Source organism: Psammomys obesus, unplaced genomic scaffold (genome assembly GCF_907164565.1).
Source record: "Psammomys obesus unplaced genomic scaffold, mPsaObe1.curated_primary_1811, whole genome shotgun sequence".
NCBI classification, from domain to species: domain Eukaryota; kingdom Metazoa; phylum Chordata; class Mammalia; order Rodentia; family Muridae; genus Psammomys; species Psammomys obesus.
Window position 1 is genome coordinate 43,195,793 of NW_026591086.1, and position 23,794 is coordinate 43,219,586.

Sequence of the window (23,794 nt, forward strand, 5' to 3'; positions counted from 1 at the left end):
TCTATCTATCTATCTATCTATCTATCTATCTATCTATCTATCTATCTATCATCTCTCTCTCTCTCTCTCTCTATATATATATATATATATACATATATATATATTCAAATTTTGGTGTTTTTTGTGCAATTATGAAGGACGTTTTCATTTTAATGAGGTGAGTATAAGCGATACAGAACATCCTGGCACATTTTTCCTTTTCCTGTTTCAAAAATAAAACTTAAGTAAAAAGGAAGAAATGAATAAAACTTTAAAAATATCAGCGGACTTTATTGTCACATGTAGAACACTTTTAAAGATGTCAGTAGAAATAATGTTATGACACTTTTGTTTGAAGTACATTGTACTTACCTGTGGAACTTCACTTAGTACTGAGAATTCCTGTCTGTCCATCTTAAACTACTTTTATTTTTATAAGTATTATCTATGTGTTTGAAATTTTCAATGCTATATATAAAGTGCAGAAAATTACCTTTAAAATCACAGCATATTCCTTTAGAAAGTTTTGTATGTACCCAAAAAGGGCTTGTGAAATATTCCTGTGCGTTCTTAGCTTGTTTCCAAATGATAACACATTTTCCTTTAAGGAAAACAGAAAGCATGAGACATTGAAGTTGTCTAAATTCAGCTTGGCTTTCTTGTAAAGAGAAATGGCATTTAATTGCAAAACTTTCTGTGAAAACCGGAAATAACATAACCTGCAATGTTCACCATTTTTATTCCCTCAGGTATTTCATAGTCCTGAAACCTTAGAGAACAGAATTGGTAGAATCCATTTTCTCCATTTTTAACATTGAGTATTCCAAAGTAAAACATTCCCCAATTAATCAAGGACCTTAGACTAGAGTTCCCCTCTAGCTGTCACATTAACCTTTTTCTACTAATCTATTAGTGCTTCACTGATGTTTGTACATTTTTGTTTTACTGGTTTTTTTTTAATTTTTATTTATTCTTCTCTCATAAAATACATCCTGACAATGGCTCCCCCCTATGGAATGCTTCATGAATTTGCACATCATCCTGCCAACGGCCATGCTAATCTTTTCTTTATAGTTCCAGTGTTAGGATATGTGCTGCTGAAGGGAGCTCAACTCGTATGTACATTATACTAAAGAGTCCATCTGGTCATCTTTGCCTCATTTATTTCATTGATGAGACTTTCTGTTTCTTTGCTAAATATTTATATTTTTGGAATTGGATTTAATGTTAATATTTCTTATTGAAATAATTTTGTTATGATGGCTCTTAAATTTTGGTCAATTAATTTTAATATGTATTTTCTTAGAATTGTACACTTATTTTCTTAAAAAATGAAAAAAAAAAACTCTCTAGTTCTTGATTACCAGGCATTTAAAAATTTAATTGTAGATATTTCTGATATTTTCAAATATCTTTTTATTTTTTTATTTTTATTTTTTTATTTTATTTTATTTTTCTTTTTAGTTACATTTTGTTAACTCTGTGTCCCAGCTGTATCCCGCTCCCTCATTCCCTCCCCAACCCCACACTCCCTCCCTCATCTCCTCCCTGCCCCTTTCCAAGTCCACTGATAGGGGAGGACCTCCTCCCCTTTCATCTGACCCTGTTTTATCAGGTATCTTCAGGGCTGGCTGCAAAGTCCTCCTCTGTGGCCTAACAGACTGCTCCTCCCCAGAGGGGTGGGGGTGGGGCAAACAGCCTGCCCTTGAGATCCTGTTAGAAATAGTCCGTGTTCCCCTTACTTTGGAAAACTACTTGGTTACTGAGCTACCACGGGCCACATCCGAGCAGAAGTTCTAGGTTATATCCATAGATGGTCCTTGGTTGAGTGTAAGTCTCAGAAAAGACCCTGTGCCCAGATATGTTTGGTCCTTGTAGAGCTCCTATCCTTTCCATACCATACTAACTTCCCTTCTTTCATATGATTCCCTGCACTCTGCCGAGGGTTTGGTTATGAGTCTTAGTGTCTGCTTTGAAACACTGCTAGGTAGAGTCTTTCAGATGCCTTTTGTGGTAGACTCCTGTCATAAGTTCAAATGCACATCCCATTTGTCTTTCTAAATGAGGATTGATCACCTTCGCCTGTGTCCACTTTCTTGATTATCTTCTTTAGGTGTATAGATCTCATTATGTTTATCATATCTTGTAGGTCTATATAAGCGAGTATATACCAAGTTTGTCTTTCTCCTTCTGGGATACTTCACTCAGAATGATCTTTTCTAGATCCCATCACTTGCCTGCAAATTTCATGATTTCCTCCTTTTTGATTGCTGAGTAGTATTCCATTGTGTAAAAATACCACAATTTCTGTATCCATTCCTCCGTTGATGGACATCTGGGTTGTTTCCAAGTTCTGGCTATTACAAATAAAGCTGCTACGAACATGGTTGAACAAATGTCCTTGTTGTGTACTTGAGCAAATTTTGGGTATATACCTAGGAGTGGTATAGCTGGGTCTTGAGGTAGCACTACTCCTAGTTGTCTGAGAAAGCGCCAGATTGACTTCCAGAGTGGTTGAACCAGTTTACATTCCCACCAGCAATGGAGGAGGGTTCCCTTTTCTCTACAACCTCTCCAGCATGTGCTATCACTTGAGTTTTTCATCTTGGCCATTCTGATGGGTGGAAGGTGAAATCTCAGGGTTGTTTTGATTTGCATTTCCCTAATGGCTAATGAGGATAAGCATTTCTTTAAGTGCTTCTCTGCCATTCGATGTTCCTCTTTCGAGAATTCTCTGTTTAGCTCTGTTCCCCATTTTTTAAGTGGATTACTTGGTTTGTTGCTTTTCTGCTTCTTTAGTTCTTTATATATACTGGATATTAACCCTCTGTCAGATAAAGGGTTGGTGAAGATTCTTTCCCAATCTGTAGGCTGTCTATTTGTTTTGATGACAGTGTCTTTTGCTTTACAGAAGCTTTTCAGTTTCATGAGGTCCCATTTATTGATTGTTGCTCTTAGAGCCTGTGCTGTTGGTGTTCTGTTCAGGAAGTTGTCTCCTGTGCCAATGAGTTCTAGGCTGTTTCCCACTTTTTTTTCCAACTGATTTAGAGTATCTGGTTTTATGTTGAGGTCCTTGATCCACTTGGACTTTAGTTTTGTGCAGGGTGATAAATATGGATCTATTTTCATTTTTCTGCATGTAGACATCCAGTTGGTCCAGCACCATTTGTTGAAGATGCTGTCTTTTTTCCATTGAATGGATTTGGCTTGTGGGTTTATTTCTGGGTCTTCTATGCGATTCCATTGATCCTCCTTTCTGTTTCTATGTCAATACCATGCAGTTTTTATTACTGTTGCCCTGTAGTACAGCTTGAGATCGGGGATGGAGATACCTCCAGATGATCTGTTGTTGTACAGGATCGTTTTGGAGATTCTGGGTGTTTTGTTTCTCCATATGAAGCTGAGAATCTTTTTTTTAGGGTCTGTAAAGAATTGAGTTGGTATTTTGATGGGAATTGCATTGAATCTGTAGATTGCTTTTGGAAGGATGGCCATTTTCACAATGTTAATCCTACCAATCCATGAGCACGGGAGATCTTTCCATCTTCTGAGATCTTCTTCAATTTCTTTCTTCAAAGACTTGAAGTTTTTCTCAAACAGGTCTTTCACTTGCTTGGTTAGAGTCACACCAAGGTACTTTATGTTATTAGTGGCGATTGTGAAGGGTGTTGTTTCCCTAATTTCTTTCTCAGCCTTTTTGTCTTTGGTATACAAGAGGGCTTCTGATTTTTTTGAGTTGATTTTGTATCCTGCCACTTTGCTGAAGGTGTTAATCAGCTGAAGAAGTTCTCTGGTTGAATCTTTGGGGTCGCTCATGTATACTATCATATCATCTGCAAATAGTGACACTTTGACCTCTTCCTTTCTGATTTGTATCCCCTTGATCTCCTTTAGTTGTCTTATTGCTCTGGCTAGGACTTCAAGTACAATGTTAAAGAGATATGGAGAGAGTGGGCAGCCTTGTCTTGTCCCTGATTTCAGTGGGATTGATTTAAGTTTCTCTCCATTGAGTTTGATGTTGGCTATAGGCTTGCTGTATATTGCCTTTACTATCTTAAGGTATGTGCCTTGTATCCCTGATCTCTCCAAGACTTTAAACATAAATGGGTGTTGGACTTTGTCAAATGCTTTTTCAGCATCTATGGAGATGATCATGTGGTTTTTCTCCTTCATTTTGTTTATGTGGTGGATTACATTGATGGATTTCCGTATGTTGAACCACCCTTGCATTCCAGGGATGAAGCCTACTTGGTCATGGTGGATGATATCTTTGATGTGTTCTTGGATTTGGTTTGCAAGTATTTTATTGAGTATTTTTGCATCAATGTTCATAAGAGAGATAGGTCTGAAGTTCTCTTTTTTGGTTGGATTTTTGTGTGGTTTAGGTATCAAAGTGACTATGGCTTCATAGAATGAGTTTGGTAGTGTTCCTTCTGTTTCTATTTTATGGAATAGTTTGAGGAGAATTGGTGTTAGTACTTCTTTGAAGGTCTTGTAGAATTCTGCGCTGAAGCCATCTGGTCCAGGGCTTTTTTTGGAGGGGAGACTGTTAATGACTGCTTCAATTTCCTTGGGAGATATAGGACTATTCAGTCTTTCTACCTGATCTTGACTTAATTTTGGTAGATGGAATCTGTCAAGAAAGTTATCCATTTCATTTAGATTTTCAAATTTTGTGCCATATAGGCTTTTGTAGTATGACCTAATGATTGTTTGGATTTCCTCAGTGTCTGTAGTTATGTCCCCATTTTCCTTTCTGATTTTGCTGATTTGTATGGTTTCTCTCTGCTTTTTAGTTAGTTTGGCTAAGGGTTTGTCTATCTTGTTGATTTTCTCAAAGAACCAGCTTTTTGTTTCATTGATTCTTTGGATAATTTTATTTGTTTCTAATTGATTGATTTCTGCCCTTACTTTGATTATTTCCAGCCTTCTGCTCCTCTTGGGTGTATCTGCTTCTTTTTTTTCTAGGTTTTTCAGTTGGGCCATTAAGTTGTTTGTATGTGATGTTACGGATTTCTTCTTGTAGGCACTTAGTGCTATAAATTTTCCTCTGAGCACTGCTTTCAATGTGTCCCATAAATTTGGGTATGTTGTGCCTTCATTTTCATTGAATTCTAGAAAGTCTTTAATTTCTTTCTTTATTTCTTCCTTGACCCAGCTGTCATTGAGTAGTAAGTTGTTCAGTTTCCATGTGCGTGTTGGCTTTTTGTTGTTTCTGTTGTTGTTGATGTCCAGCTTTAGTCCATGGTGGTCAGATAGTATACAAGGGATTATTTCAATCCTTTTGTACCTGTTGAGGCTTGCTTTGTGACCAACTATATGGTCTATTTTGGAGAAGGTTCCATGTGGTGCTGAAAAGAAGGTGTACTCTTTTGAGTTTGGGTGAAAAGATCTGTAGACATCTATTAGGTCCATTTGATTTAGGGATTCTGTAAGTGCTTTTATTTCCCTATTTGGTGTTTGTCTGGTTGATCTGTCCCTTGATGAGAGTGGGGTGTTGAAGTCTCCCACTATTAAGGTATTAGGATCAATGTATGATTTAAGCTTTAATATTGTTTCATTTACGAATGTAGGTGCTCTTGTATTTGGGGCATAGATATTCAAAATTGTGATGTCCTCTTGGTGGATTTTTCCTTTGATGAGAATATAGTGGCCCTCCTTATCTTTTTTGATTAACTTCAGATGAAAGTCTATTTTATTAGATATTAGGATGGCTACTCCAGCTTGTTTTCTGGAACCATTTGCTTGAAAAACATTTTTCCAGCCCTTTACTCTGAGGTAGTGTTTATCTTTGTTGCATAGGTGTGTTTCTTGGATGCAACAGAATGTTGGGTCCTGTTTCCGCAACTATTCTGTTAGCCTGTGTCTTTTTATTGGTGAGTTGAGTCCATTAATATTGATAGATAATATTGACCAATGCATGTTAGTTCCTTTTGTAATGGAGTCGATGATCTTACCTTGTTTCATTGCTTGTTTTCTTTTCATTTTTGTTGGGATATTATCTGTATGCCCTGTTTTCTTGGGTGAATTCGTTTTCGTTGGATTGGAGTTTTCCTTCTAGTATCTTCTGTAGGGTTGGTTTGCTGTATAGATATTGCATAAATTTAGTTTTGTCATGGAATATTTTGTTTTCTCCATCTATGTTGATTGAAAACTTTGCAGGGTATAGTAGTCTGGGTTGATATTTGTGATCTCTTAGAGTCTCCATGATGCTTGCCCAAGCCCTTCTGGCTTTCATAGTTTCTGATGAGAAGTCTGGTGTGATTCTGATAGGTCTACCTTCATATGTTACTTGGCCTTTTTCCTTTGCTGCTTTTAATATCTTTTCTTTGTTCTGTAGATTTAGTGTTTTGACTATGATGTGATGTGATATGTTTCTTTTCTGGTCTAGTCTATTTGGTGTTCTGTAGGCCTCTTGTATATTTATGGACATCTCTTTCTTTAAGTTGGGAAAATTTTCTTCTATGATTTTCTTGAAAATATTTTCTGGACCTTGGAGCCTGAAGTCTTCTTTTTCATCAATTCCTATTATTCTTAGATTTTGTCTTTTCATAGCATCCTTGATTTCTTGGATATTTTGTGATTGGAATTTTTCTGATTTTACTTTTTCTTTGAGAGAAGTATCACTTTCTGCAAGTGTGTCTTCAGCTCCAGAGATTCTCTCTTCCATCTCTTGTATTCTGTTGGTGATGCTTACTTTTGTGGTTCCTGATCTTTTCTCCAAGTTCTCCAGCTCAAGAGTTTTCTCATTTTGTGTTTTCTTTATTGATTCTAATTCTGTTTTCATGCCTTGCACCATTTCTTTCATGTGTTTGAATTTGGATTCCTGTCTCTCCACGATGGACTCTATTTCTTTGTTCATTTCCTTTTTGTATGCCACTAATTTTTTCTCTACTTGTGCCTCTATTTGTTTGGCTATGTTTGCCTGTGTTTCTTTAAGGGTTTTGTCTATTTCTTCTTTCTTTACCTCCAGTTGACTGGCCAACTCTTTGAAAGATTTGTTCATTTCCTCCTTATGAGCCTCAAATAATTGGGTAAGCATGGCTTTAAGGTCATTTTCCTGTGCTTCTGATGAATTGGAGTATCCATCGATTTTGGGGTTTGCTGGTGAAGTCATGATGTCCTGATTTATGTTGGAAGTGTTCTTTCGCCTACCCCTGGCCATTGGCTTATCTGAGACCTTCCCTGTTTGTTTTTGGATTCTGCCGATCAGACAGACTGGTACTGTCTCTCTCTCGAGTCTGGAGAATTCTTCAGGAAGTTGAGAGATGTCCCGTGTCCTTAGCGTGTGCTGAGGACTAGCTGTACCTGTGGGAGGAAAGTACGCAGGCGCAAACAGAGGCAAATGCAAGCGTGCATGCATGTGTGTGTGTGTGTGTGTGTGTGTGTGTGTGTAAGTGGGCATGGGCGTGTGTCTCAAGGGACAGAGTGATGGCTAATGTTGAACCCTTGAGTGTGTGGGAGGGGCTCTGCAATGTATATGTCGTAGGCGCTAGTGATGATCGCAGCACAATTTCTGGCATTAACTGCCTTAACTCCTCAATTAGACCCAAAGAGCAGGAACTTCAATGTTCCAAGTGCCCCTCTATTTCCCAAAGTGGGTATATGGGTGGGAGGGGGTTCGATGCCTGGCTTCTGTTTTAGAAGGACCCAGGATCAGTGGAGCGGCAGATTCTCAAGGGTGCACTCACTTACAGGCAGGCCACTTGGCAGAGATTGGCGTATTTGGGGTCTCTGCTCTCTGGTTTGGTCCTGCTTCTTTGATGTGCTCCGCCAGTTCCGTGCTGCTGTCACTGCCAGGTTATGAGGTCTTGCTGCAGCTGGAGATTTCAGGGTGGTCACGTCAGTAGGAATCGGGGTAACCATCCTTTCTGTTCTCTGGTTTGACCCTGGTTAGTCTTAAACTGGAAGGCTGATGTGCCCTGCCAGCTCAGTGCTGCTCTGCCGCCAGGTTAGAAAGTCCCGCTGTAACTGGAGACTGGGTTACTAGTCCAGATGCTTTCTGGGAAGTCCTGGGGTCTCTTTACTGTGCTCTCCAAGCTTCGGAGGCTCAGCGCCTGGTGTGTCTACCTTGTATGGCGTTTCTGTCTGGTTTTGGTGAGTATATAGCGTATTCTCTGTCACTGTGGGATTGGGCGGGCCATACCATCAGTGATGGCGTGCCTGCAGAGCTAGTATGGCGTCTAGCAGACTCGGGCCCTGGGAGGATGGTGCAGCCGCCCTGCGCGAATCTGGGGCTCCGAGACACAGTACTGCTGGCCTTTGCAGATAAAGGGCTTGGGGCTCCGCCTCAGTGGCTGCAGGCCCCAGGCAGTTTGATCAAAGGATCGTTTCTCACCTTCCCCAAACAATTCCCTTTGTGACCCGAGACCAAGGTTTTCACCTCCTGAGATGTTCCCTGTTGTTTAGAAAGTCTCTCCGTTGTTTCCCTGGCTTCAGAAGTTCTTCCACTCATCAACTCAGAACTTTATCTCTTCCACAGCTTGGAAACTGTGTGTGCTAGTCGCCATCTTGGCTCCGCCCCCCCATATCTTTTTATTAATTATTTTTTCATATATGTTTGAACCATATTCTTTGCCTTACCCTAACTCCCCAGATCCTACTCATCTACCTACAAACCCAATTTCATGTTCTTTCTCTCTCACTATTTCAAAATATGAAAATCCAAACAAAAAAATGAAAAATTTGCAATAATGCAAAATAATATCAAAACCGAACAGAAAGCACACACAGAAAAATAGGGAGTAAGGTGTGTACTGGTCAACTCCTGGGCATGGGGCCTCTCCTAGCCAGTGGGTGATGTACGCCGTGTGACTCCATTGGAGAAAATGGATTTTCCTTCTTCACCAGGTATCAGTTGAAAACAGCGTGTTTAGGGGTGAGGTTTTGTGTCAGACAATTCTGGTATTTGTTATAAAATTCTGATACAGAGTCTCCTCATTTACTGCTGACTGTCCTGGAACTGTCTATGTAGACCAGGCTTGCATTGAACCCACAGAGATAATCCTGCCTCTGCATTGAGAGTTCTTGGATTATGGGCGTGTGCCTCCACCGTTTTCAGCCCATCTTTGATTCTTTACCTTTCATTTTCCCTCTGTTTTTCTTTTATTCAAAGTAGATTCTTTACACACAACATATTGTGGCTATGGTTTCTCCTCCCCTGACTCCTCTGAGCTCCTTCCCACTTCCCTTCCCAACTAAGTCCAGTCTGTTTCTGTCTTTCCTTAGAAAAGTAACAGCTATCTAAATAATAATATAATAGAATGAAATATAATATAATATAAAATTAAAAAACCCAAACAAACAACAGAAGAAAAAGAGCCAAAAAAAAAAAAAAAAAAAAAACCAAAAAGCACCAGAAAAACATACAGATGTAAAGACACACACATTTGTACATACAGGAATTCTATAAAAACACATCATTGGAAGATACAGTATATATGTTATATATATTGATATATAAAGACCTATAAAGACAAGAAAAGTGATGCCATTGAGTTTGTTTTATGTTGGTCATCTACTGCCAGACATTGGGCCTGCTTTGAAGAGTGGTTTGTATCACCGGTAGGACTCTGTTGAAGAGTACTAAGTTTTCCCATTGGTTATAAATTGGAGATAGGTCCTGGATTAGTGATAGGGTATATGTCCACTTCTTCTCTAAGCTGAGACCCTGTTTGTATATGCTGACAGTCTGTAAGCTCATGCGTGTCAGTCCTGTCGTGGTAAGAAGGACTTGATTCTTTGCAGTTCTTCATCCCCTTTAGATTTGGCACCGTTTCTGCCTTATCTTCTGGGTTCCTTAAGCCCTGACGGAGGAATTTGAGGAAAGCTCCCATTTACGGAGTGTTGTAAGGTCTCTCTCTCTGTTTGCATATTGTCTGCCTGCAGTCTCTGTATTTGTTTCTGTCTACTACAGAAGGAAGTTTCTATGAGGATTGCTGAGAAAGGCCCTGATCAATGAGTATAGCAAAATGTTAGGAATCATTTAATGGCTACTTTCGTTTAGCAGAACAGTAGTGTTGGTTTTCTTCTAGGCCTCTGTCCTATTGGGTCTCAAGTTCCTGGCCACCTGAGCAATGTTGGGTATGAGTTCCATATTGTGGAGTTGACCTTAAATATAGTTTGATATTGGTTGCTCACACAAGCTTTATGCCATTCTTTTACCAGTGCATCTTGCAGGCAGGTTATCCTCATAGATCAAAGCATTTGTAGCTGAGATACTGTGTGGCTTTCTTCTTTGGTAGTGTATAGAACGCCTTCCAGTCCCATGAACAATAGTCACAAGGGGTGAAGGCTGTAGGTAGGCACCAGATCTACTTCTTGTTTCTGTAAAATATTTGTGCTCAAATTTCATTTACTGCGAAAATGCAAACATACTTTTTCTTTTTTGTTCCATTACATACAGTGATATTTTTACATAAAAATAAGCATGCACAGGGAACTGGGAAATAGAAGACAGAAAAACAGCGAAGCACATCAGAACAACAACAACAAAATAACAGAAAGTTCCCTGGGTTTTCTTTTTTACCACATGCATGCTAAGCTTCATGCATTAGAAATTGGCAATCCAGAAGATACCAAATGTTTTAGAAAACCCCACAAAAATTAGACTATTCATTCTAATGAAAGAGCTGTTTTGATGGGGGTGTTAGAAGCCTCTGGAAGCTTCTCACATCTTTCTCCACCCCCAAAACACATCAAACTTTTGTTTTCTACTGTCAGACCAAAAAAAAAGACCCCCCCCAAAAAAAACCCTCTCTTCATCTTTTTCTATTATTTCTCAGTGTGTCTCCTTCAGAATTGCTTTATCTTCCTTCACCTGGAAAGCGAATGATTGGTGTCTGAAAGACTGCATACAATAAAGTTACATCAATGTCCAGGAAGAAAAATTTTAAATAGTTAGTCAGATATTTTGCTGAAAGTCGTCCATCTAGATAGAATCCCCTCATAAAGGTAATAGTTTGAAAGGCAGATTGAGTTTGTTTTTTTTATGTTCTTTAAAAGGTAAATAGTTCCAGTCCTAGAATAGAAACACATAATCCACAGATCCTCTGATGAGCAGCCAAAAGGATTGCTTGGCTGCATGGATTTCAACATTTTTTGTAGCAAAGTCATACATATCCAAATGTAGATCCCGGCGATTTGAAATGCCTTGTCAATGTGTGGAAGTCCCAAGGGACCTCTGGAACTCTCATGGAACACGCCTGGGTCACAGCAGTAAACATGGTAGGCAGAGATTTTCAATAGTCATAACAAAATATAATCTGTAAAATATTTTGTAATACTAAGTAATACAAGTCTAATATAAAACAGGTGACTAATACCATATGTGATAAAAAATAGCCAAATTGTAATTATTTCCATGAAAAAGCAGAGAAATTCCAACATTTCAAAAGTATGTGCCTAGGGTCATAAACTCTGAGGCTACATATGTGACGTGTGTTGCCACACTACTTCTATTTTAATATATAAGCATTGCACAAAAGTAAGTGACTATTCAAGTAATCTGGAGGAGAATAACATCTTTTTTTATGCAAATATACTACTACTCCAAGAAAACATTCCTAAGAAACATGTTGTCTTGTCCTGAGTTTGTAGTGTTTAATCTCATTGGTGTGACTCTTAAACTCATGGTCACAGCTCTAATCCTTCAGTGCATTTTGGCTGCCATGGCACAACTGCAGCAAATATTCTGTCAGAGGCCATCCCTTAGGAAAGACATTGGAAAATATTGCCCCAATATTGTGTCAGTAACAATAAGTTTATATTGTATTGAAAATTTATACAATTAAATCAAGTAGCTAAGACATGTTTAAAGTGTTAAATACATGACAATGATTATTCCTGAGTCTACACCTGTGCAGGGCATCTGTTTTCAAGATAGGTCAGATGTTTGAGAGATTGTTAGCTGTACTATTGTTTTTTTTCTTTTCTTTTTCTTTTTTATTAGTTACATTTTATTAACTCTGTATCCCAGCTGTTTCCTGCTCCCTCATTCCCTCCCAACCCCACCCTCCCTCCTTCATCTCCTCTCTGCCCCTTTCCAAGTTCACTGATTGGGGAGGACCTCCTCCCCTTTCATCTGACCCTGTTTTATCAGGTGTCTTCAGGACTGGCTGCAAAGTCCTCCTCTGTGGCCTAGCAGGGCTGCTCCTCCCTTCGGGGGTGGGGAAGTCAAAGACTCTGCCATTGAGTTCATGTCAGAAAAAGTCCCTGTTCCCCTTACTAAGGAAACCCACTTGGTTACTGAGCTACCATGGGCTACACCCAAGCAGAGGTTCTAGGTTATAGCCATACGTGGTCCTTGGTTGGAGTATCAGTCTCAGAAAAGACCCCTTTGCCCAGATATATTTGGTCCTTGTGTAGCTCCTATCCTCTCCACATCATACTAACTCCCCCTTCTTTCATATGATTCCCTGCACTCTGCCAAAGGTTTGGTTATGAGTCTTAGTATCTGCTTTGATACACAAGTCAGTACTATTGTAATAAAACCAATATTTGTCATTGTCACTATGGTGACCTTATTCTATAAGTTATAGGGAAAAGGTTAATCATTGATATATACAGTTGTAAACTACTGTGGATTGAAAAATGCTCATTTTTTCCTTACAGAGAAAAAGAGGCCAAGACAAGCTGATTTTTGAAGGGATGTTTACTGATTTTTTCCTAATCTGGGGATAGATTTTTGGATTATCAGAATCAGGACACTCCATAGGCCTCTAAATACAAATTAATCTAAAGGTTAAGGCCATGTGGCCTATCATTTATATGCAAAACTAAAACAATAACAAAATAAAATATTAAAAGTGCTATTCTCTTATCCTCAAGTTTCTTCATTCAAGGTATCATCTAGGCTAGAGTTTCATAACCTATGTTTGTGGTGGCATGCACTTCTAAGTCCATCACTTCAGAGGCTCTGGCAAGAAGATTGAGTGTTCAAGGCTACTTTGTTTTCCCTTTTCTTGTAACATTTTTATCATTGCTATGTAAACATTGAAATATTATGTTGTATTTATTTTAGTGAGGATTCACAGCATGAGCTATACTGAGCATAGAGAGCCCCACAATCACAGTGAGCTAAAAATTACAGGATATTTTTGGATCCTTTTCTGGTTGTTATCACTTTTCCATCTCTTTGACTAAACCCACTTTTATTAAGAAGAGAAGTTATTTTTGTCAATACACTGCAGAAGGACATGATCATCATTAGATAAATTAAGCGCTGTTTTGTTAATGAACTGACTCAGCCAAATGTTATAAGACAGCATTTGGTATAATCATTTAATTAATGAAAATGAAATATTGCAATATTGGAGGGCTTGAATACCCATTAGAGGATGCCAGCTATGGCTCAGAGCCAGCTTAGAGTAATTCACATTTTAAATAATGAAATGGTGAATATTGTTGCCTTTTTACCTTTTCCTTCTATAAGTATTTCACACTGATTGAAATAAAGACATCTGTCTTTTCTAAGATACCAAGAACTATGGTTGCTGTAGCAACAAATCGACAGGAAACTTAAAGGTAGCTCATTCTCAAACCATCTCTCCTTCTTTTCTCTTTATACACAGAAAAAGCACACATGGGCAAGAGGGTCACTGAAGTCTTTATAACCAATAAACCTGTTGTTTAGTGAAAGACCACATTGCCAAGTCTACATATGAAGCAGGTGTGAAAACATACCTTTTGCTTTCATATACTTTTTATCCATGGAATACTGCACTATCTGATTTTTAGAGCTTCTTCCCTCCCTCTCTCCCTCTCCTCCTTCCTTTTCTCCCTTTCTTCCCTCCCTCCATCCTCCCATTCCCCTCCTTCCCTTCCCTTTTTAAAATTGTGATGCCAGGGAAGTTGGTGGGTGCAAAGAAAGGGAAAAGCCAGTGAAAGAACTCTTCAAAAACTTGTGCTCAAACAGAGCCTGGTTGCTAGGGTGTGAAAAGATGGTTATTTGTAGCTAACACAAAGCTATTCCAAAATGCACTCAGCCTTACAGGCAAACAAGTTCTTCATTGCTAAGAGGCATGGCTTGAATCTTCCAACATACAAAAATAATCTTTCAACATTTTTGGAGTCAGAGATCTTTGTACTTAAAGCTCATGAGCTGCTGGGGGTGGGTAAGAGAGAGTAAATTTTTTTTTTAAATTCGAAGACATGAGTCAAAAATAACCCATGTATTTATTTGTAGCATTTGTTTGTAAAAACTTATTTTTCTATGAATTTCATGGTGAAGTTGGATTAATTAATATAAACTAGCATGCTGGAGAAACAAATATGTAATTTTATTTTGGTTTTACATATTGACTTTTCCTTTAAACCCAGAAACTTATAATACAAATATTTCCCTATTTCTCTACAAATGTGTATAAAGTAATAATTCATAACTTAAGCAAAAATTTAAAATTATTTCCATGTTAATTCATTGATTATAGTTATAATACTTCATATTTTCCTAGAGGATGAGTAGAAACAATTTACACACAGCATCACAAAGTCTTCAGTAAGTAAAGAAAAGAAAAATAAATGATGGCATCTCTCACAACTTTTTTTTTTTTTTGCTTATTTTTGTTTTTTTAAACTTTTTATCGATTATTTGTAAGTTTCACATCATGCACCCCAGTCTTGATCATTTCCCCTTCCCCTCCTATTGCTCTTTACCCTTGCAGCCTCTCCCCCCAAAAATAACAAACACACACACACACACACACACACACACACACACACACACACACACACTCACATACACACCACCACCACCACCAGAACAAAACATCTCATTGTGGAAGCTGTAGCATTTCACAGTATGTCCCACAGTATATCCTTCTGTCTGTACATCTTCACTTGCAAATATTCATTGCAATAAGTCATTGGCCTAGTTCATGACACCATCAATATTGGATCCTCATGGGGACTCGCAGTTATCCTGTTGCTGCTTTGTGTCATGGAGATCCTGCAGCTTTGGAACAGCAGGAATGGCCCTTTGACACATCCCAACCATTTGCAGGTGGGTATAGATTTTGGGGTGGGCAAATACAGAGCCCTGGATCTAGGCCTGGGTGATAGCTGAGCTGGACACCCTACTGGCTCTCCCTTATCTGCACCACCAGGGCAAGCTCATCAGCACTGCTCCAGTTAGGCCACTCAATGCCTCCATCAATTGGAGGCAGGGTCAGCTCTCCTCAGGGGCAGGGTCACTGACACCCATGCCTCCAGAACCAGCTCCACAGTGCTGTCCAGTCAAGGTGTAGGAGCCCACTTTCTCAAGTTCTACAGACTGTGAGGGGATGGAACAGTTCTTCTGCTCTCAAACACTCAGTCTGGACTTTGCCATCAGGGACAGCTCCACTGTGTTGCCTAGGCCGGTGCAGGGCTGTTCAATGGAGTGCTATATCAGGGAAGGGCAGGTTTGGCTCCCCTGCTCTTGTGCCTTCTGGACCAGTTCTCTCAGCTACTGCAATCGGTAAGGGGAGAAGGGGGAGGGGGAAGGCATCACCCCTGCATCCATGTGAACTCATGCCAGATGAGTCTCAGGGAAGCTCTCCTGTGCTCTCACCCTCTTGGCCAGCTCAACTGTGTACCCTCCACCATGACCAACTCTACTGTGCTGGCCAGATGAGGTACAGGGCCCACTTTCCTGAGTATTGCAATTGGTGAGGAAAAGGGCCAGTTCATCTGCTCTCATAACTCTGGGGCCAGCTTTCCTGACTGTTTATAGTGAAAAGGGGTGAGGAGATAGAAGGCACCCCCAACTCAGAGCAGAGAAGTGGTGGGGACAGCTCTCTTCTCATGATCCCAGGGCCACAGGTGGTGAGGGATGAAGGAGGGAAGCATCATACTCACACCTGCTTGCCACCTCACGGGCAAGTTGTGGGGATAGCTCTCCCTCTCCCTGGCCTGCTGTGCTGTTCAGGTAAGGTGCAGAGCCTACTCTCCAGAGTGCTTCTTCAGCTGGTGAGGAGCAGGGCTAGCTTTTGCCCTCATGAATACCCCATAAGCAGCTTTCCTGACTGCACGGGGTGGGGGTGAGGGATGGGGTCCATTACGTCTGTGCCTGTCCCACTCCACGGCAGATGAGAGGCAAAGTCAGCTCTCCCACACTCCTGCCCTCTAGCTGACTCCACCAGGAGGGCCAGCTCCACTGTGCTGCCTGGGCAAGGTGGGGGGCTTGCTCTCCTGAGTGCTTTCACTGGAGAGAGATGAGAGAGAAGCACTCACTGTGTCCCCCATGCTAGTCTAAAATTCACTCTGTAGCCCAGGCTGCCTTTAACTCATCCTCCATCTACAAACTCCTAAGGACATTCAGGAGATTTGGCATCTTTCATCTTCAACTCTATAAACTTTTACTATAATGTTTGTATATATTTTTCTTTATGCAATATTTTATCAAATGCCAGTGTGATTAAGTGACACCATAGAGATAAATCAGACTCATCCTCTGAGATATGTGTATGAGATCGATCCAGAGTGTAATACGCACTTCAAAAGTGTTGAATTTATTCAGTTAGGAACATATTAATTACTAATCATCTCATCACTGTAGCCATTTACTGGACAGAACTCCAGATGGCATTTTAATGATAGAAATGTTACCGGGAATCTGTTCCATTGGTGCTAAGATTGTAACATAGTGTGAAGTTGTTCTGAATTATCTTCCCACATGAAGCTAATTTATGTATGCTATATAATGTAAAGATGTAGACAGAACACCTTAAGGACATGTAAGGTATAGATAAAATTTGGGAAGATAATTTGTTTTTATTTTATTTAAATTAAAAAAGATTTTTTTTATCATTTAAAAAAATATGTGTCAATGTCTGTATATGAGTCCATGCATGTGAGTAAAAGTGCCTTCCGAAGCCAGAGGCTCTGGATTTGCTGGAACTAGGGTTACAATTTACTGTGAATCTCTCAGTTGTGGGTGTTAGTAACTCGAGTCAGGTCCTGAAGAAGAGAGGTCAGTGTCATTAACCACTGAACCATCTCTCCAGCCCTACATAAATTTCCCTTTCTCTTTTTCCTAAATGTTATGTTTTAATCATTCTTTGAGAATGTTACACAATTTATTTTGATCATATTTGTTCCTCTCCCCCAATGCTTCCCAGATTCTCTCCTACCTTCCTACCAACCCAAATTCATGTCTTTTCTCTCTGCTAAAACAAACCAAACCAAAACAACCCCCTACCAAAGGACAAGCAAATAAACCATGGAGTTCTGTTTTTTTGTTTGCCAAGTAATTCTGAGGACGTGGCTGATGTACTCAGTGCCACTCCATTGAGGAAAGCTGGGTTTGCCTTTCCTCCCAGAACCTATTATTTGCAAATTTGCTTTGTTAGGAGGAAGTGATTTTGGCTGTTTTAAACTGGAGTTTGTGGTTGGGATTCATGACATTTCAGGGATCATTAGTAGGGAGTGGTAGCTGAGATTCACGTTGGCTAGTGAATATTTGAGACTTCCTGCCTGAATTTCCTGTTCAACTCCAGGTTTGGATTCTAAGTTGATGTTCTGATTAGCACTCTGTGTTCAGACTGTGGACATAATGAAAATTTGAACATTTAGATGAATAGTGTATAAAACTGAAGAGGGGTGGGGAAATATTGTTGAGCGAGAAGCTCTCCATAGATTAAGACTCAAGGGAAGTGCATATAATTTATTATTTGTTGATGCTATTTTTGCAGTACAAAAGTGAGTGACTAAAAAGGAAAGAGGTTTAAATTCTAGTAACTTCTGATTATTGTTTGTTTGGAAACATGGCTTTGAGTACTCCAGGTTAGCCTCATACTCAAACCCACTTAGTTGTTAAGGATAACCTTGAACTCTCTCCACTTGGCCCCAGCTCCAAAGCACTTAGATCAAGGACTTCAGATTTTATATTGTGCTGGTAAGAACTCTATGAACTGAGCTAAATCTTGAGACGCTGATTTCAATATTTCATGCTTTAAACAGCCATCAAGGTAGAGAATAAATTGCTTGGATAAGTTTCCTATATGAATAGCTTTCTAAAATTAGCTAAAATTTCTAATTGATTAAATTCAGCTCCATGTGGAGGATTCCAATAAATGAGAAGTGTTATGACAAGTGACTCAGTGTGAAAAAGATATGGAGCATAGCCGTATGTTTGTGCTGGAGAATAACATTTCTTGCATAGTTGGCCACATAAATTTTCTAATCTTGAGGGGTATGGGGGCAGTGTGGAGATTCTGGGAATCCTCAGCTTTGTGGATTTGATTTAAAATTGATGTCAACGTTATGTGTCAAAGGAATGGGATTGCTTTAGGATTTTCTCTACATCATTGAAAAAAAATCTATCTATTGTTAGAATCACAAATGCCTTTGGTCATTGGGGCTAGGGATGGAACTGCACTTTTAGGAACTGAATCAAAGAGAAGGAATAAATGGGCCATGAAAGGGTTCAAAGTGAGAAACTCAAATTTACTAATCTTCTAGTTAGAAAGGAAGGGAAAGAGAGTTGAGTCCAAAGAAAGCTTGGGAATTTTACACCACTTATGTAGTATTGTGTTCTGAAAAATACTAAATGTGAGGACTAGTTTCCAAGTACCTTTTAATCCAGGTAGAATGTTGGACTGTAATGCGTCTTCAAGTGGTGGTCAAGGAATAGATGCAGTTTTGAAAGCACAAAGGGGTGGGGGAGCAGCGGGATAAGGATTTTTGGACATCAATTATATATTGTGGACATTATTCTAGTTATTTTTTCATGACATTTTATTAAGGAGATACATTGTGTTTAGTAATATATTGGTGTTCAAATTTAGAACCAGTAAATGGTATTTTAAATATATATAGCTGTAGCAACACTGGTAAAGAGACATAATTCTCTGGAGAAATAAGGAAAGGAATGACAGTGTTTGCAACATATACACACATCGTATATGTGTGTGTGTGTATACAATGAATATATGATATACATACATATAATATATATATACATATATATATGATGTGTGTGTTCTTTGACATTTTTATAAATTGCATTCTTATTACTCTTACTTTTTTTCCTTCTACTCCAGTAAATTCCATTTCCAGTTTGTAACTTCTTTTTTCTTTTTTTTTTTTTTTTTTTCTGATTCATGTATTGTTCTTGTTTTTGTTTGAACACATGGTCATCTGTGTGATGATGAGTTTGAAAGTGTAACTTGGAGTATAAAGAATTTTCCAGTCGTTACACATCTTATGGAATCCCCCCCCCCCAAGAATCCACAATACCAAGGCAGTGAGGCCAGAGACTCTTGAACCTCTTTCCTATCCATGACTGACGGTTGATAAGCCCATTCTTGTGCAGGTTTCATGTAAGCCAGAGCTCTTGCATTGAGCTCAATATAGGAATGTCTGTATCATGCTCTGATGGTGGCATCTGTAGCTTTTCTTATTTTCTAACTCTTAAACGTGCATTGCCCTCTCTCCTGCAGTGTTCTGTGAGCCTTACGCAGCGTGGTGGGAATAACTCCTGTGACTGAGAATTTAAGTTTTACTTAATCTCACATACTCAGCAGTCACGTATCTCTGCACTCAGCAACTTTCACAGTAAAATGGAGGAAAAGCTTCTTTGACTAAGGCTGGGATTACATTTGTCTGAGTATAAGTTTAATTAAAAGGTAGTGTGACACTTAATTTAGATAAACATTAGCAGAGCCTGTAGAAGCCACTACTTCCTCAGGCATGCTGCTCTCCCAGAATTCACGGTCTCAGAAAAGGATTTCCTACCACTCTCAGAGTAATAATTGGCAATAAGTAAGTGATTGGTCATACTAATAATTGTTGTGTCTCTATTGCATAATTGGATACATTTTACCTGGCAGGCTGGTGTTATAGCTCATTGAATACACAGCTGGGTAAGACCGTTCGTACCTTCTCTCCACCAGAAACCTCCAAAACTGCTGTTGTTGCAACAATTTATTTCAAATTCCTGCTTTAAGGAGCTGATAAACCTCTTTATCACCCTCATTCTCAAGTCAGAATTTCTATTCTTTTTTTTTTTTTCCCAGAGCTGAGGACTGAACCCAGAGTCTTGCACCTGTTAGGCAAGCGCTCTACTACTGAGCTAAATCCCCAACCCCCAGAATTTCTATTCTTATGATGGTTTCTTAGTATTATCACTTTTGTAATTGGTTATTCTTTGCAAATATTTTTAATAAAATTTTTATTACAATTTATTCATTTTTTTATCCCAGCTGTAGCCGCATCGCATCCTTGTTTCCTCTCAATCCTTCCCTCCCTCCCTCCCTCCCTCCCTCCCTCCCTCCCTCCCTCCCTCATCTCCTCCTATGCCCCTCCCCTAGTCTACTGATAGGGGAGGTCCTCCTCTATGTCCATCTGACCCTAGCCTATCAGGTCTCATCAGGACTGGCTGCATTGTCTTCCTCAAATATTTTTTTTTATGTTTGCCTATAATGTTCTTGGTTCATGTTATACCTACAAGTCACCAGGTGATTCGTATTTTAATTATTGTTATCTTTATACATCGCATCATAGATCAACATTATTCTAACCTCTAGGTGTTGTTTAGCTCAAAATATTGGGTACTTAATGAAATGAAGCACAATTAATTTTTGGTTTAAATGTTTATTACAAAGCAACCCAATAACATAGTAAGACATAAGAAAGAGAGCACATAAGAAAGAAAGCAAAATATACACATACCAGTAATAAATACTATTCATAAAACAAAAGCATTAAATGATGTGATATATGATTTTGTAGTTTTAAAGATATATAATAAACATATAAGGGGAACAAGGGACTGTTTCTGACATGAATTCAGTGGCTGACTCTTTGACTTCTCCCCTTCCCCCCCCCCCACACACACCAAGGGAGGAGCAGCCTTTCTAGGCAACAGAGAAGGACATTGCAGCATCCTGATGAGACCTGAAAAGTTAGGGTCAGATGGAAGGAGGGGAGGACCGCCCCTATCAGTGGACCTAAAAAGGCGCAGAGATGAGCTGAGGAAGGGAGGATGGGATTGGGAGGGAATAGGAAGGGGGCTACAGCTGGGATACAAAGTAAATAAACTGTAATTAATATAAAAATAAAAATTTAATTAAAAATGAGCATACAAGTAATTTAGTTTGAGACGTTTAAGATTTCATAAGTGTGAAATGGCTGATCTTGCTCTATTTAAACATTATCTTAGTAAAGTTTATTAGCTGACATGTGATAATTGTAAAATATATTATCATGCATATCATATCAAAACTGCATTTATTTAGTATTGACTACACAAGATAGAAGTTGATTTAAGGAATGCTCCTTAACAATATACCACTATTTACAAGATTATTAGCATAATAATTGTTGTAGATATATTATAGTTTTAGACTTAAGAAAATCTACCCTATATATAAAGTTTTCTATTAAAAAGATTGCTTATTTGTTTATTGTGCTAATGATCTAATTAAGATAGCATATGTTGGGTAGTTTTTAAAATACAAAAATGTGTTACTTGTGATTGTGAATTCTGTAAATCTAAAATCACCAGCAGCAAATGGCTGTGAGCTGTCCAGTGTAGGTATTGGGCACTGAAAATAGGTCTTCTGAAAAAAACAGCATGTGCTTTTAGCTAAGGAGCCTTCTTCCCAGCTTCATGGTGATGAGATTATCTTTTTTTTAAAGTGTAAAACAAGGGTGGTAAATGACAATCCGATTAAATAGATCCTAACATGATTTTTTTTTTTCTGAAATAAGACCAGAATGTTCAGAGTTCACATAATTCCCTGAAGGATGATGAAGAATGAGGGACTAGATCAGATACTGGGAATGAAAGCGTGCTACAGTTGGATTTGGTTGTAGTGCCCGAAGCTCAGTCTTCAGCACAGTGATGCTAAATTAAGAGAGATGTAAGGGCAGATATGTCAAAGGGAAAGCATTACCTCATTGAAGACCTGTCCTTGGAAGGAAATGATATAAATCTGGTTATATACCAAGAAATCATTTTGCAAAAGAGTAAGTTTGACTCACTAGTTATTTTTCTGATTCTTGTTTCCCTGTGGAAGTGTGCGTATGGTACTGCCATTGTGATGCCACCAGCAAAGTTCCCAGCCTGTGACAGTGTGATTCCTTTTTAACTTGCAGACCTATAAATTAAATAAGTCTTTTTTGAGATTGAAATAGGTTTACTTCAGTAACAGTGTCTCTAAACAGTGGACTAAACAGTGCCTAAACAGTGGGCTAAAAACAGTGATCTCTGCTAATGTTGATCCTTGCTAAAGCAGAGCTCTTTAGAACAGCTGGATCTTGCAAACGCATAGACCGATCCAGGAGAAAGTGAGCAAGCTGGGCTGAAGTTTTGTCAAGGAAAGATCTTGATTGTCATTTAGTTACAGTTAGTCTGTTTTCTTTATCTCATGTTCCATGTGTCCATTTTTATACTCTAATCACACTAAGTCCAACCCAGACCAATGGCCATGCCTAAGCATGAGCCACACTTGAGCACTTCCTGAAGATTATATGACTTCTATTGCCTCACTCTGCCTTTCTGCACCTCCAGACCTCAAATCAGCCACATCGTGGAACAGATATCATTCTTTTTCTTTCAGCTGACAGCTTTTCTCTGACCTTGGGAACTTTCTCCCTGTAAGACTCTCTTCCCCATCTTTTTGGCTTCTTGTCTTTCCTTTGCTTATTTTCTTTCTCACCTCTTTCCTCAATATTCTTCCCACAGGGGCTCAAAATGTGCCTAACTTTTGGATCTCTGCCAAATTCATCATTCTCAGCAATTAATTTTGAGACTAGCTAAGCTTATTTTTGTAAAGGATAGACATTTTACAACATTCTTCCCTACAGGAGAACTGTGTGGAAAGCTCTAACAAACACAAAGTAGTTCTTTTCTTGGCAGGAAAAAATGAATAAGAGAGCAAAAAGTTTCCTATCTCTAATAAATACAAAAACAAAAGATTGTGTAATAAAATGGAATAAAAGTATATATAAAGTCTTATACATAAAAGTCTTTTACATTTAATTAGGCAACAGCCAAAATGAAAACTCATATATGCATACATACACACATACACACACATACTATTTCTAGTTTGATGAGGAAAATTTTTGTCATCTGTTAAGTTGTTTCAAAACTAAAATATGTCTGGATAAAAATTATATACATTGTATTGATGTAGTACATTTTCCCCTTAATCAAATCTTACCCAATGATAGACACACCAGGTGTAATTTTTTATGGTAATGACACTCAGATGCTCATGCAAAAAATAGCAAAATGTTTTCTTTTTCTTAATTTTTTAAAAATAAAATTTGTAACTTGCATCATACCAAGAGGTCCGCGTGAATATTTGTTTTTAATTTAGGACCATATTCTCAATTCACTACACAATAAAGGGATTATACATTTAAAAGAACTGTATGCAATCAGGAAGAAATTTTAATTAATCACAAATAGAAGTAGTCTATTGGAAATAATTTGAGCTGACAGTTGGAGGTTTGATCAGCATAACACAGAGATTAAGAAGACTTTTGACCTGAACAGAGCCAGAGTGGGTTTAGTCTGAAACTCTAGAAAGGGAAAGCAATAGGTTCAAATGACATTTTATCATTGTTTCCAATAATGCAACCTTCCCATTTAGCAACCAGCAAGAAACTTGCTTAGTTCCTGAAGAATCCATTCCACAACATATATAGCTCTGCTCTAGAACAAAATAACAGAGATTATGCCACAACAAACTAGAATCTTTCTTGTCCTCTCTGTGTAAAGCACTGAGCCAGCCCTTTTGAAGCACTAATTGACTGTCAGTATCTATTAGTGGCCTGATGCCTTTCTAGCTTATATTTTTGTCTCCACAGTAACAAATCGGAA